This window comes from Ictidomys tridecemlineatus, chromosome 13, assembly GCF_052094955.1.
Source record: "Ictidomys tridecemlineatus isolate mIctTri1 chromosome 13, mIctTri1.hap1, whole genome shotgun sequence".
Classification (NCBI taxonomy): Eukaryota; Metazoa; Chordata; class Mammalia; order Rodentia; family Sciuridae; genus Ictidomys; species Ictidomys tridecemlineatus.
In genome coordinates, this window is record NC_135489.1 from 71,031,921 (window position 1) to 71,048,442 (window position 16,522).

A 16,522-nucleotide genomic window follows, 5' to 3' on the forward strand; every position below is an offset into this window, starting at 1 on the left:
CTTCCCCCTCTCGTTTCTTTCTGTTTTGGTACTTGGGATTAAACCCACAGGCAGTCCTCTCTCTCTACATTCCTGAGGCTGGCCTCAATCTTGCAATCCTCCTGCCTCAGCCTCCACTGGGATAATAGGCATGGCCAATGCCCCAGGCTGCATTTCTGATTTTTATACCATGGCAAGTGCCTTTAGTAATTAGTTCAAGTAGCTTTGTATACAAGGAATGGTGCCTGTCACCCAAGGCCATCATGACTGCATAAAATATGTTCTGTCTTCTTTTCACCAGCCTATAAACCATGTTTCGGAGCCCCTGCCTCCCCCGGCTGTGATAGGATTCCATTTTACTATGCTCTAGTTTTGCCAGATATCACACAAGGTTTGCATGAAGTCATTGATGCCATTTTTGAAACAAGACTTACATTGGGTGGGCAAAGGGGACAACATTAAGGGCCAGGCAAGACTGAGTGACCCCTCAGCCAGGATGTCTCAAAAGCATTATTCTGGCAGGCTACCATGGGTGAGACTATGACCGTAGCAGGTGGTTGGCCTTTGCAAGGTGTATTTGCTGCTCCCTTCTTCCTAGAAGCTAGTTTCAGAAGGCAGCATTCACAGTCTTTCTTAGCCAAGAGTGAGGTCCTATCAAACTTTGGTAGTTATGCTTACCCTCTCCTCCCCGAGCTCTCTCTATCTACTCTGAGTTTTATAAAGTGCCAATTATAACCCATTAGGCAAGAATGAAATTGGAACAAGCCTTATAAAACTGGCTGACACTGATGGATGATGACTCTAGTCTGTCCCCTGCCTCCCAGTGTTAGGGAACAGACAGATGAGGATGGTGGGAACATGAGTTAAGAGAGTTAATTCTATAAAATGGGCCCACATTGCTGATCCCCACATGCTTTCTTTTCAAGAAGCAATTCCCCTTCAGCCCTGTGGACAGGACATGTCACATTCCTCAGCAAACTACTTGTTGACTGCAGAAAAAATGCAGGCCCAAGATAATGTCAATGGGAGGAACCCAGGAGATCAGATCCTGAAGCCCTGGGAGATAAGAATAGTTCCTCCTAACCATAAAATCTTAAGAATATATGATTAAGAATCCAATTACAACTAGTCAACATGGGCCAGGGTGACCTAGAGTTACCATAACAGTGGGGACTTGAAAGTCTGGTGTCACCTCCATCAGTCAAAAGCCAAAGAGTGGACCTGGGTGGGACTCTCTGGAAACTTCTCTGGGATCCTAATAAAACTGAAGTGGCGGAGACTTATGGTCCATCTCGTCTCTGAGAGGACCCACTCTCTGCCTTGAGAGTGTCCCCTTTCCCTTTTCCTATCTCTTCAATAAACTCATTCCTATTACTCTGAGCGACCTGTCTGAAAGTTTTCTGACTTGGTCATGAGAACAAGGGTTTGAAGGGGGGTCTTCATGCTGCCTCAGTTTCTCAGAAGGCCCTAGCTCTGTAATATCAGGATATCCTTGCCTATTCTCCTCCTCTCTGGCCTACCATCATATCTGCTGTAAGGGTTAGGTGAGTTCATGTCGTTGTCATAAACTGCAATGAACCGCTCTTGTAGAATTCTAAAAGTCAAGAGATATCAAGCAGAAGGGCATATTCAGCTGTTTAAAATTTGACCTAATATCTGAGAATTTAAGACAAAGATGATGTGGCAATCTGGAGGTCCTCAGTGTCCAAGCAAGTCTCCTGAGGGGCAGGGGAAGAATAGAAGCCATTTGCTGCAGAGTGACTGAGAGAGGAGTCATCTCTGCAAAAATGGGGAATGCTTTCAAGTTATTTGACTGGCAATTGGGGAGGGAAAAGGGATCTTGGTAAAGTTGCCTGGGAATGACCCATCCCTGCAAATCAACAGACATGACCAATTATCCAGAAGTCTTAACTTGGAAGATTTAGGTCTCAAACACACCAAGAACACAGACCCAAAGCTATAACAGACACTGACCAAGATGACATATCTAGAATAGGGCTTCATTTCCAATTAGGACAGAAAAAAGAGCCATGGATAAACCAGATTAAGAAATGCACGCTGGGAGTATCAAACACATGCTCATCCAGGGGCCAGGGCCATCCTGGGGATTCACTGATCACCCCTAACACATGCCTCAGGGGACCAGGACCCTGGGACTCACTCAATGTAGTACATCTCACAAGCGTCACTCCACCCAGGCTTTCTGAGCTCTTCTCCTCTCCTGGTGAACACAGTGTGGAGCTTGGGGTCAGAGGTGACATGCTTGGAGATGATGGCATGGGAGTTCATGGTGAAACCATCCTTTGGGTTCAGCCAGCTGGAAGAGGGAAGGGACCACTATGGCAGCTGACTAATCCTGGCCTGGCCCACCTCCTCCATTCTCTACTGGTCATTTTCACATCTGGCTAGTGACCACCATGAGTGGCCAAGAAGAAGAGAGGAGCGTGTGGGACCCTGGTCTGGCCAGCCTGCCTCCCCGAGAAACCTCATCTGCTGCACACATCACAGGGGCTTTCAACAGGCACAGTTGGCATCCCTGTGCCTTGGGCCTGCGCAGGTCCGCCTGGTACCTCACGGGAAAGCCTGCATGCTGGCCTTCTGGTTCTTTTGCTCCTTTTCCTTTGTCACAGCAGCTGCATAATTTTTGTTTCTCCCTTTTGGCTTCATCACGTCTTTGGGCTCTGAGCTGTTTTAACCTGATTTTTTTCCCAGAAGCAGCCAATCTGTCCTTGGTCTAGAATAAGTAACCAAGCCCCAAGCCAAAAGATTGCCCTTCAGCCATGCATCTCACAGCAGCCTGGGTGGACTGTCCAGTCCTTCCAGGCCAATTCCATGGCCTCTGAGGACGCTTCCCAACCTTGCATGGCCTCTCCTCCCTCACTCCCTTCTAGGGACACTAGTTCCATGTGGGTGCCTAAATTGAGCGTCACCTACAGCCTCAGAATTTATCTGTGATGTGAGCAATAAATTCCACTTAACCATTTTGAATTACAATTTTGGTAATTTTTGTAACCAAAAGATTTCTAATAATTCAAATAATTAAACCTCAGATTAGGTTGTTTTCTTCTCACAGAAGTGAAAACTAAGTCCAGGTGACCAATGTCCCAAATGTCAGGATGAAATGGATGCCAGGGTCTTGTAGATACCTGCAGGTCATTGCATGGCACAGAGGACCCTCCAGGTCCATCAGAGCACACACCCTGCCTCAACCTTAGAACAGATACCAGGTGCCCTCTAGGAGGGGGCAGCTCCCAGGCAAGGCTCTGGCCTTTAAGAGGGCTGGCACCATGGTGTGGGACTTGCAGGTGCCCTGAGGAGGGCCTGGTTGTACCCTCTATGACGCAGTGGCATGAAGGCCACGGAAAATGCAAGGGTGGCCCAGAAAAGCCCCTTGGAGGGACTCCAGCCAGTTTCTGGAAGACAACTGCCAGAGATCACTCTGACAAGCATGCCTGTCCTGAGGTGCAGGAGCAAGTTCTCAAGACAGATTGGCCTGGGGCGGGAATCTGACTAGGTAAGCAGCCCAGTAGTGCAGGTAGATGGGAGTGTTCAGACCAGGCTGCCCACAGCATCAGGTCCTGTCAGAGCAGAGTACCCCAGCTGCTGAGCATACCAGTTTCCTTAGAAATGTGAGGAAGAGCTGGGAGTGGTGGCATATGCCTGTAATCCTAGCAACATAGGAGGCCGAAGCATGAGGATCACAGGTTCAAAGCCAGACTCACCAACTTAGTGAGGCCCTGTCTCAAAATAAAATTTTAAAAGGGCTGGGGATATGGTTCTGTGGTTAAATGCCCGTGGGAAATTCCCAGGACAAGAAAAGATACATGTGGAAGCTCACTGATGCTAGACAAGTGCTCTGCCCCACATGTCCCTGGTGTTAGATCGGTGGCGGCGACTTGGTGGTGACTTAGTGGCAACTTAGAACAAAGCAGCCCACTCCAGAAAAGAACATCAATCAGATGCCAGAGGAAATGCCTGTCAATCAGCCAGATCTCCTGACTAACATCTGTCAATCAGCAGGACCCCCTGGCCAATCCTGGAGTTCAGCCAACTCCCCTGACCAACTCCAAGGGGGCAAAGGGACCCTAGAAACACCTTTTCCTGTCCCAAGCCCTTCCCTTCCTGCTGTAAGCCCCATAAAAGTCCAGTGTGGTCGAGCTTCCATGCGGTTTCTCCTCAGACCCTTCTCCTCTCCCCTCTGTGGGTCTGATTGAATTCCGCCCGGGAGTGATATCTCAATAAAGCCTCCCCCACCTGATCTGACACCTGGAATACTCCACTTCAAGAGCTCAAATGCCAAATGTAGATTATGATAATTCTGTTACAATTCAAAAGCAAACACACCAGGGCACAGCACAAAAGGCTTCACCAGCCATTTGTGTGGCAGGCACTGGGGACAGGGGGGAGCAAAACTCAGACACCAGATGCCACTGCCCAGGCCTCTTCCCCACCTGGTGGATATTCGCTCTTGTCCTGGGTTGGGCCTCCACTGGAGCCTCCTAGGAGGCCTCGTGGGGGGACCTCATTTTCTGGTCTTCACCCATTGTTAGACTGGGCCCCACCCACTCACCCCCGGGACTGGACTGAACCCCACCCACCCTGGGCCCCAGAGGCAAGGCTGCTCCTCCCCCAGTAGGCCCTCCACCATCCTGGTTCCAAGCAGCATAATGCTCACCTCCTGAGAACCCTGATGCTTTAGAAAAGATAATACTAAGTAAAGTTAGCCAATCCCCAAAAAACAAATGCTGAATATTTTCTCTGATATAAGGAGGCTGATTCATAGTGGGGTACGGAGGGGGAGCATGGGAGTAATAGATGAATTCTAGATAGGGAAGAGGGGTGAAAGGGAAGAGAAGGGGGCAGGGGGTTAGCAAGGATGGTGGAATGTGATAGACATCATTATCCAAAGTACATGTATGAAGACACAAATTGGTGTCAACATACTTTATATACAACCAGAGATATGAAAAATTGCACTGTATATTTGTAATAAGAATTGTAATGCATTCCACTGTAAATTATTAGTATTTTTAAAATTGATTTTATTATTTTTTTAAAATACATGACAACAGTGGGATACACTACAATTCTTATTACCCATTCAGAGCACAGGTTTTCATATCTCTAAATATCAAGTATGTTCAAGCCAATTTATGCCTTTATACACGTACTTTGTTTTTTTTTGCATTATGATTCTTTTTTTAATATTTATTTTTTTAGTTGCAGTTGGACACAATACCTTTACTCCATTCATTTATTTTTATGTGGTGCTGAGGATCGAACCCAGGGCCCCGCGGCAAGTGCTCTACTGCTGAGCCACAATCCCAACCCTGCATTCCAATTATTTTTTAAATTATTATTTATTTTTTAGTTTTAGGTGGGCACAATGTCTTTATTTTCTTTTTTTGTGGTGCTGAGGATCAAACCCAGTGCCCCGATCATGACAGGTGAATGCGCTACCACTTGAGCCACATCTCCAGCCCCTACAATTCTTAATGCACATATATATACCACAATTTTTCATAACTCTGTTTGTAATAAAGTATGTTGACATTCAATTCAAGTCTTCATATATGTACTTTGTATAATGATGTCCTTCACATTCCACCATCCTTGCTAATCCCCTGCCCCCTTCTTTTCCCTCCCACCCCTCTTCCCTATCTAGAATTAATCTAATCCTCCCATGCTCTCCATTCCTATCCCACTATGAGTCACCCTCCTTATATCAGAGAAAACATTCGGCATTTGTTTTCTGGGGATTGGCTAACTAACTTCACTTAGCATTATCTTCTCCACTGTTACCCATTTACCTGCAAATGCCATGATTTTTTTTTTAATGCTGAGTAATATTCCATTGTGTATACATGCCACATTTTTTTTTATCCATTCATGCACTGAAGGACATCTAGGTTGGCTCCACAGCTTAGCTATTGTGAATTGTGCTGCTATAAACATTGATGTGGCTGTGTCCCTGTAGCATGCTGTTTTTAAGTCCTTTGGGTATAGTCCAAGAAGTGGAATAGCTGGGTCAAATGGTGGTTCCATCCCCAGATTTTCAAGAAATCTCCATACTGCTTTCCAAATTGGCTGCACCAATTTGCAGTCCCACCAGCAATGTATGAGTGTACCTTTTCTTCCACATCCTCACCTACAATTATTGTTGTTTGTCTTCATAATAGCTGCCATTCTGCTGGAGTGAGATGATATCTTAGAGTAGTATTGATTTGCATTTCTCTGATTGCTACAGATGATGAGCATTTTCTCATGTATTTGTTGATTGATTGTGTATCCTCTTCTGAGAAGTGTCTGTTCAGGTCCTTGGCCCATTTGTTGATGGGTTATTTGTTTTTTCAATGTTTAGCTTTTAGAGTTCTTTATATACCCTAGAGATTAGTGCTCTATCTGATGTGTGAGGGGTAAAAATTTGCTCCTAGGATGTAGGCTCTCTGTTCACCTCACAATTTTTTCTTTTGATGAGAAGAAACTTTTAATTTTGATTCCATCCCATTTATTGATTCTTGGTTTCAATTCTTGTGCTATAGGAGTCTTATTAAGGAAGTTGGAGCCTAATCCCACATGATGAAGATTAGGGCCTACTTTTGCTTCTATTAGATGCAGAGTCTCTAGTCTAATTCCTAGATCCTTGATCTATTTTGAGTTAAGTTTTGTGTATGGTGAGAGATAGGGGTTTAATTTCATTTTGTTGCATATGGATTTCCAGTTTTCCCACCACCATTTGTTGAAGAGGCTATCTTTTCTCCAATACATGTTTTTTGCACCTTTGTCTAATATAAGATAATTGTAATTCTGTGGGTTAGTCTCTGTGTCCTCTATTCTGTACCATTGGTCTACCAATCTGTTTTTGGTACCAATACCACGCTGTTTTTGTTACTGTTGCTCTATACTATAGTTTAAGGTCTGGTATAGCGATGCCACCTGCCTCACTCTTCCTGCTAAGGATTGCTTTAGCTATTCTGGATCTCCTATTTTTCCAGATGAATTTCTTAATTGCCTTTTCTATTTCTATGAGGAATGCCATTGGGATTTTGATCAGAATTGCATTAAATCTGTATAGTGCTTTTGGTAGTATGGTCATTTTAATAATATTAATTCTACCTATCCAAGAGCAAGATAGATATTTCCATATTCTAAGCTCTTCTTTGACTTCCTTCTTTAGGGCTCTGTAGTTTTCATGGTATAGATCTTTCACCTCTTTCATTAAGTTGATTCCCAAGTAACTTATTTTTTTTTTGAGGATATTGTGAATGGTGTAGTTTTCCTCATTTCCTTCTCAGAGGCTTTGTCACTGATATACAGAAATGCCTTTGATGTATGGGTGTTGATTTTTATATCCTGCTACTTTGCTGAATTCATTTACTAGTTCTAGAAATTTTCTGGTGGAGTTTTTTGGGTCTTCTAGGTATAGAATCATATCATCAGCAAATAGTGCTAATTTAAGTTCTTCTTTTCCTATACTTTGATTTCTTTTGTTTGTCTAATTGCTCTGGCCAGATTTTCAAGAACTATGTTGAATAGAAGTGGTGAAAGAGGGCATCCCTGTCTTGTTCCAGTTTTCAGAGGGGATGCCTTCAATTTTTCTCCATTCAGAATGATATTGGCCTGAGGCTTAGCGTAGATATCCTTTATGATATTGAGATATGTTCCTGGTATCCCTAGATTTTCTAGTGTTTTGAAAATAAAGTAGTGCTGTATTTTGTCAAATGCTTTTTCTGCATCTATGGAGATGATCATATGATTCTTATCTTTAAGTCTATTGATGTGATGAATTACATTTATTGATTTCCGTATGTTGAACTAACCTTGCATCCCTGGGATGAATCTCACTTGATCATGGTGCACAATCTTTTTGATGTGTTTTTGTATTCAAGTTACTAGAATTTTATTGAGAATTTTTGCATCTATATTCATTATAATATATTGGTCTGAAGTTTTCTTTCTTTGATGTGTCTTTGCCTGGTTTTGGGATCAGGGTGATATTGGCCTCATAGAATGAGCTTGTAATTATTGCTTCTTTTTCTATTTCCTGAAATAAATTGAACAGTATTCTGACTGGTGATCATTAAAAAGAAGAAAGTAGTCTGGGTAAAGGAATAGAGTGCCAAAAATGTCTTCTATATCCAGCAGTTTTAGTCTTCAAGAAATAGACCTTGGATAAGAATAAATTAAGGGAATTAATGACAACTAGACTAGTATCATTAAGATACTTGTTATGGTTTTGATCCAGAATGTCCCCCAAAAGGCTCATACTCTGGCAGGTTGGTCTCCAGTGCAATAGTATAGAGGCATGGGGCTTTTAGAAAATGATGGAATCTTGAGGGATCTAACTCCTAAATGGATTAATCCATTGCTGACTTCATAATATGAATGGATTACTAGGAGGTAGTGGAAAACTGTAGGAAGTCAGATCTAGTTGAAGGGCATGGGTCCTTGGGGGCAGGACCTTGGGAACTATGTCTTGTCACCAGCCTCTTCCTGTCCCTCTCTCTGATTCACAGCTTCTATAAGATGAACAACTTTCGTCTGCCAAGTCCATTTGACATGATGTTGGGCCTCACCTTAGGTAAATGGAGCTGGCCAACCACAGAATGAAACCTCTGAAGCCATGAGGTAAAAATAAATCTTTCTTTAAGAGTTTTCCTCAGATATTATGTCAGCAGTGATGAAATGCTAAAATAATACAAAAGGGAATGCTTGAATACTTCCAGAATAAGAAGGAAGATCAAATCATCACCAAATGTGAAAAAAATAAATCCTACTAAAGAAGTAGTCATGGAGCTACTCAGAAGCAAATGAGTAATAGTAAAGAATCACACAATATCAATATAGTAAAACATCAAGATGAATAAGACAGGAAGAAAAAAAAACATGGAATATTCAAAACCACCAGAAGAAAAAAGAGCAAAATGACAGGAAAAAGCATATACCTTTTGATAATCACCCTGAATGTAAATGATTTTAATTTTCTATATAAAAGATGCAGATTGGTTAAATGAATTAAAAATCAAGACCTAACAATATGCTGCCTACAAGAAACTTACTACTTCATATGCAAAAACATACACACATCTATAGTGAAAGGATGGAAAATGATGCTCTGAAAAAAGGGAATCCAACAGCAAAAATGAGTAGCTACATTTATAATTGGTAAAATAGATTTTAAAACAAAAACAGAAGATACAAGAAAGTCACTATATATTGATCAAAGGAACAATTCATTACCCTTGTAAATGTATAAGCAATAAGTCTTGGAGCACCGATTTTTAAAAACAAACATGAGTAGAGATAAAGGGAAAGATAGAATGAATACATTTTTTTGTATTTTTTAAATTTATAGTTTATATATGAATATAATCATATGTACTAATCATGTGCATTATGTACTAATCCCTTGAACAATTTGGAAAGATAGGTCACAATAAATTCAAACCAAAAACAATCTACAAAGAAACATCAGATATGCATTACACTATAGATCTGTGAGGACAAGTGCATGAAGTACTGCATACATGGCATACATTAAGGATGCCTGAGCCACAAACCACTCCCCTCATGCTAGGCGCGTGAGCTGCAAACTGCTTACTCTTGTAGGCACAGTTCTGGGCATGAGGCCATGTGTTGTGGTCCCAGTGCTTACACCACGACCAGCTCCTCAATTGGTTGCTGCAAGGACAGCTGGCCAGAAATTGCATTGGTGGCTGCCTGTAATCAGCTTAGCTACTGCCTGAATATATATACATATTTACTATGCAATAAAATCAGACCTGCTTCCTGCATGGTCTCTGGAGGTCTTGATTAGCGATTCTGAAGACACACTCTTCTCTACCCTGTTCTGTGGACCTCCTCACTAGATGAGAGTAAGCCCATGCATGGATCAAATGGACTTAACAAACATCTACAAAATATTCCACCCAACAGTTACAAAATACACATTTTCTTCAGCACAGTAAATGTTTCCCAAAATAGACCAAATATTAGGCCATGGAGCAACTCCTACCAGATTTTTTTTAATATATGTATGTATATATATATATATATATATATATATTAGTTGTTGATGGACCTTTATTTTATTTAATGATATGTGGTTATGTGGTACTGAGAACTGAACCCAGGGCCTTACACATACTAGATGAGTGCTCTACCACTGAGCCATAACTCCAGATTTTTGTAAATGAAATAATTTCTTGTATTTTATCTGATCACAATGAAAAGAAACTAGAAATAACTGTAGAAAATACACAAACACATGCAGATTGAGAAACCTATTAAGTGAACAGTAGGTTATAGAAGATATCTTAAAACTCCTTGAATTAAATTAAATGTAATCACAACATATCAGAACAGGGAAAAGAGTGCTAATAGACAAGTTTATAGCAATGACGCCTAAATAAAAATAATAATAAAAATAGAACTCAAATCGATAGTATCATGAGGGCTGGGGCTGAGGCTCTGTGGTAGAGCACTTGCCTCGCATGTGTGAGGCATTAGTTCAATCCTCAGTACCACATAGAAACAAATAAAGTCCACCAACAACTAAAAAATTTTTTTTAAAAAAAGTCAGTTGTTTTTGTATAAACCAATAAGAAATTCTCTGAGAAAGTAATCATGAAAGTTATTTTATTTTAGCAATGAACAAAGAGGAAGGAAAGAAGATAGGGAAAAGGGAAGAATAGGAGAAGAAGGTTAAAGAAAAGAAGAGGAAGAAATAGCTAGGAATAAACCTGAGAATGAGAAAGACTTCTACAATGCAAATTATAAAGTATTGAAGAAAGATAATGAAGAACACATTAGAAGTTGGAAATGCCTACTATGTTCATGAATTAGGAGAACTAGTATTATTAAAATGGCCATACTATCCAAAGCAATCTACAATGCAGTACCCAACAAAATACCAATGAGACTCTTCACAGAAATAGAAAAAAATTCTAAAATCCATATGTCAGCACCAAAAAAAATAAAATCCAGAATAGCTAAAACACTTTTGAGAAAAAACAGCAATGCTAGAAACACCATTATACCTGAGAGACAAAGTAACAAAAACAGTATAGTAAGTGGCAAAAAAAAGAAGCAAATATACCAGTGGGACAGAACAGAAAACTCAGAAGTAAATACACACTCGAACTGATTATCAACAAAGGTGCCAAAATATTGGAGAAAGAAAGCCTTCTTTAACAAATGGTGCTGGGAAAACTGAAATACTCCCATGTAGAAGATCAAAACTAGATCATTATCTCTTACCCTGTACAAAAATCAACTCGGGATTAAAGATCTTAATGTAAGACAGGATCCTTTGAAACTGCTAGAGAAAACATAGGGGAAATGCTTCAAGACTGTAGCAAAAGTAATGATTTCCAAGATAGGACTCCAACAGCACAGGAAATCAGAATGAGAATGAACTAGCAGGATTGCATCAAATTAAAAAAACTTCTGCACAGCTAAGAATATAATCAGCAGAGTGAAGAGAAAACAAAGAGAATAGGAGTCAATCTTTGCCAGTTATACATCTGACAGAGGATGAATACAGGGAAAACTTAACAACCAAAAAGCAAGTAATATGATATAAATGGACAAATGACCTAATAGACACTTCTCAAAAGAAGACTATCCTCAAACTATTCTATTCAAGATTGTTCTCAAATGCAAATTGCCAATAATTATATATGAAATGCTCAACCTCTTTAGGCATTACAAAAATTTAAATTAAATCTACAAGGAGATTACATCTTAACAAGTTGGGTAAGATGGTTATTCCAGTTAGAATAGGTATTATAAAAAAAACACTTATGAGGATGTAAACAGAATCATATACAATGTTGTTAAGAATGTAAATTAGTACAACATGTATAGAAAACAGTATGGATGGTCCTCAGAAAATTAAAATAGAACTACCATATGACCCCGCTATACCACTGCTTGGTATTTATTCAAAAGAAATGAAATCAGCAAATAAAAAAGACACCTGAATGACCATGTTTCTTGTGACACTATTCACAATAAGTAAGATATGAACTCAGCCAAGGCGCCTGTCAACAGATGCATGAATAAAGCAAATATACTATGTATAAATGATGGAGTATGATTCAGTCAAAGAAAAAAATGAATCCTGTCATTTGCAGGAAAACAAAACTGGATCTTGTTAAAGGAAATAATTCAGACACATTAAGGCAAGTATTTCTTGTGTTTTCTCATATGTGGAAACTAAAAACAAAAACAAAAAAAAAGATATTCAGGAAAAAGGATTATTAGGGACCAGGAAGCAGATACAGGGATAGAGGAAGTTTAAAAAGGGTAGAGAGAAGGACAATGCATTATACATGTATATATGGAAATTACACAATGAAACTGTTAATTTATACAATAATATGTAATAAATAAATAAATAAATGCATACATACATATGAAAAAGGAGAGATTAGGACAAAGTCACACAAGAAGGAGGACCATGTGAGAACATAGGGAGAAGATGGCATATACAATAATCCAGGGAGATAATTCTCAGAAGAAAATATCCTAATGACATTTGGATTTCAGCCTTACAGCCTCTAGAACTGTGAGTCAATAATTTTTATTGTTCAAGTGACTCTGTCATGGCACTTTGTTATGGCAGCCCAAGCTGACTCTATATACCCCTTTCTACAGAGAGAAAGAGAAGGTGGACTCTGCCTTCCCCAATGGCAATCTTGGCCCCATGTCCCTTCACATGGGTCTGTCACTCTGTCCAGCAGCACCTGACACCATTCTCATCATTTCATTGCTTTTTTTTTTTTTAAAATCACATAACAGCCCTAACAGTTTGAAAACTGTATGCCAGAATGAGTACAGATGGGCCAGTTCCAGAGCGAATTAAGATGAAGATGGGGTGGAAAACGTAAGGGATGCCAAAAAGTAGTAGTCAAGATAATAAATGTACAACTTTCAAAAATCCAAATTAACATAAAAACGCTATGATGAACTCCAAAATGTCAAAAAGCTAAATAAGAGCAGGATTCACTAGATGATATTAAAAACTTAATCACTAAAATAGCACAAATTGCAGCCAGTAAGAATGAACTTCCTGTCCATAGGGTTGGAGTTGACCCAGAGGACTTCAACTGCCAGGAGAACAGGGAGGTATAGATACTGTCAGAGGAGACGCTGAGACAGGCTGGCAGCAGGGGGCCATTCAGGATTCTTCACCAATCACTATGTAAGTATTTCAATATTGTAATAATCCACACAGCCACCAGGTTTGAGCCATGGAACACCAGCCTATGAGTAAAGGTGGAATTAGTCACTCCAAGAGCATTCTGATGTGGGTGATGTTTATGTCTGAATAAACATCTGGCCCCAGTAGAGATAAGGTATCCTTGAGGTTAAGCCCACATAATATTTGCCTTTACTTTTTTTTACAGTAGGGCTTAGTGTCTCACCTTCTAGGGTGCTGGTGCTCTAACTGAACTAAAGAAAGCATCTTTATCTCCGCGTATTTAGAACATTCTACAAAAGTGTAGAATACCCTTGAAGAACTATTTTCTGAATGGAAATGGTCTTTCATGGGCCATTTTCATAACTTGCTGAAAGGCAAGTGCTTTCTCGGGGATTGTTTGTTGTTCTTCCAAGGTTCATAGGAAAAGAAAGAGAACTGTATTCAAATTTTAAGTCAGAATCCCCTGACCTTGGAAGACATGGCAAAGATGGACTGATGAAGAATCTTTGAGGAAAGGACTGCTCTCAGAGGTGTGGGCAAGTATGAGGAGACCCTTGATGGACAAACACCACCTAAAAGTAGGCTGCACATCTAGATGTGACAGGGAGAGGCATGCTCCTGGACCTTGGCTTGAGGCTGTCATGGAAGAACAAATACCACCTCAGCAATGGTCTCAGAACTCAGCCTCTACCAGGGCTGCCTTCAAATAAGAACCACAGAGGTCAGATAATGAGCACCCTGGCCTCTTTCCCTTCCAGCACACCTCTCCCCACAAGTATCTTCCATTGGGTGAAGGCAAACCACTGCCAGAGTCCAGGGAGCTAGGCTGATGCAGGATGGGGGATGGTCATAGGACACTACTGAGGGGTGTCATGCAGAAAAGAGCCAAATAGTGCAGAGTTGTGAATGTCATATGTATGTACCTGCTTCCCATTTAACCAATATCACAACAGGAGATATTAATAAACAAGGTGCTGAATGACTCTCAGTGATGATTTGTCTTTCTTTTTAGTGTAAAATGTTACTTTTTTTTCCTTCTCTTTAAAGTGCATTTCTATCTTTAGAGTGTTGCCAAGCTCAAATAATGGTTAAAAGGATTTGTGAGATGTAAAAGATTAAAAGCAATAAAACAAACTCCCAGGACTGAGTAGTAGTATCTAACATGGAAACATTGAAAGCTTATGAAAATGCAAAGTTAAAAAAAGATGAAATGTATACATTATAGAGACAAAGAATTTAAGAACAGAAATGGGAAATTATTTCTTAGTCAAGTCATTGACAGAAAATTAAAAAGAAAAAAAAAGGAAGAAATACAGGAAAGAAAAAGATTCTTGCTGACAAAGTTAGCAAGATCAATTAGAACAAGGAGTTACGTAGTCATTAGAACAACCAGCAAGAAGGGGTTTTATAATATTTGACAACATTTAAAGATAGAGCAATATGTGACTTGTTTCGGGTTGAACTGTCTGTGTCTTCCCAAAAGATTTTGACATCTTAACGCAGTACCAACATATATGAACTCATAAAGAAACAGGATTTTGGAGACATTCAAGTTAATATGAGGACATTGGGTAGAATCCAATCCAATATGACTGTGTCCCTATAAAAAGGGGAAATTTGAGAAAATTTCTGTGACATACGCCCCACCCCCCACCCCGTTTGAGGCACTTTGCTATGGCTACCCAAGAAAACTAGTATACTCATTGAAAAAGAGCCATAGCTAATAGGCAAAGTAACACTCATTTGCCACTTAAGCTTCTAAGTTCTGAAACACCTTTTCTGTCATTATATTCTGATGGAAGGAGTAAGGCTTCTCTCCAGGACAAAGGTGTTTAATTAATAATCAAGTTACTGATGAAAGCTTTGTCTTCAACTGTCACTTACATGAGGAAGGACTCTGTGGTAAGAACAAGCCCAGGCAGGACTAAATTTTGATAAAATCAATCTTTTAAATAGAGATTATTATTTGGAGGAAGAGAGTGCACTCTGATTCACTGCATATTGTCTGCACCACCAGTCATCATTGGCAGATGTCATTTCACATTCTGGGTGATCTCTGGCACAGTCTAGTGGCCAGAGAATTCTGTCCAGGTGAAGTTGGATGCCAGGAAAAGACTCCAGAAAGTTGGCAAAATCACTTAACTTGCTCTCTAAGATTCAGCCATCACAAATGAAGAAATACATAGGGGCTTAGCACATCCTCACTGACTTACTAGTGTCAAGAGCTAGTGGTAGGGGCTGGGAATTAGAAACTTGCATAAAGTGTAACTTGATAGTTTCAAAAGATTGTTTTTTCAAGAACATGCCATGGGCCATCTGGATTACTGAGTTTATATTCTTTTTATTATTATAACTATTTTATCATTTATAAGCATACAGATACTTTAGTTCTGGTAAAATACTTGCTAATTAAGACTTTATATTAAAATTCTGAAAGGCTTCATATACAGTGGTTTGATAGTAGGAAAACAGGTAATCTGATATCATGTAGTCTGCTGACTAATAGTAATATAAAAATGCAAGTTATGTCATTAAAAAGCATAGCAGAGAAAGTAGAACATTAATATAAGGCCATCATACTATAATGCCACCATTTTGATAGTGTGCAGAATGAATAAAGCTGAGACTGTTTTGAAAAAGCCATTTAGTGAGATGGTCTTTGTTAGAAAGCCCTTGTACATGGAAACGTTCCATTGTAAAAAATGCCTTAAGATGATCAGTCATATAACTTTAGTCATGATAATTAAAACTACACTCCCTTTCAGCTGGATGCAGTGGCGCACACCTATAATCTCACTGGCTTGGGAGGCTGAGACAGGAGGATCTCGAGTTCAAAGCCAGCCTCAGCAAAGGCGAGGTGCTAAGCAACTCAATGAGACCCCATCTCTAAATAAAATACAAAATAACGCTGGGGTTGTGGCTCAGTGGTTGAGTGTCCCTGAGTTCAATCCCGAGTACCAAACAAAACAAAATTACATTTACTTTAATACTCTTTACCTCTTAAGACTATGCACAGTATCCAGAATATGAACAAAAGTAAAAGTCATCATGGGGCCAGAAAAATAAACAGCAATAATGAAATAATGAACATAATAAGATATTTAAGAGAATGATAATCAGAAAATAATCAGCCTCCTCTATCTTCAAAGGACTAAGGAAATTTAATAGAATGTAGAGATTTCACTAGGACATGAGAAACTTAAAATTGGTTAAAACCTATTTTACTACATCAATCCTTTGGAGATTCTGATTTTGATATCTAAGAGAAATGAACTGAAATCTGAATTTTCCTTGCAGCCATCTATTTGTTTGGATTTTTGGGGGCTGGAACATATA

General features: G+C 39.8%; 1 protein-coding gene across 7 annotated transcripts in view; it reads right to left on the reverse strand.

Moving 5' to 3' along the window:
* LOC144369902 (uncharacterized) overlaps positions 1 to 16,522 on the reverse strand; it is a 64,110-nt gene that overhangs the window by 22,617 nt on the left and 24,971 nt on the right. Inside the window, exon 6 of one of the 7 annotated variants that reach the window (XR_013429746.1) lies at positions 6,631 to 8,146. The exons of the other annotated variants lie outside the window; for them this stretch is intronic. The gene's annotated coding sequence lies outside the window, so the exon portion shown is untranslated. Of the gene's footprint in view, positions 1 to 6,630; positions 8,147 to 16,522 lie in introns of those variants that run through there. 7 annotated transcript variants of the gene reach the window in all.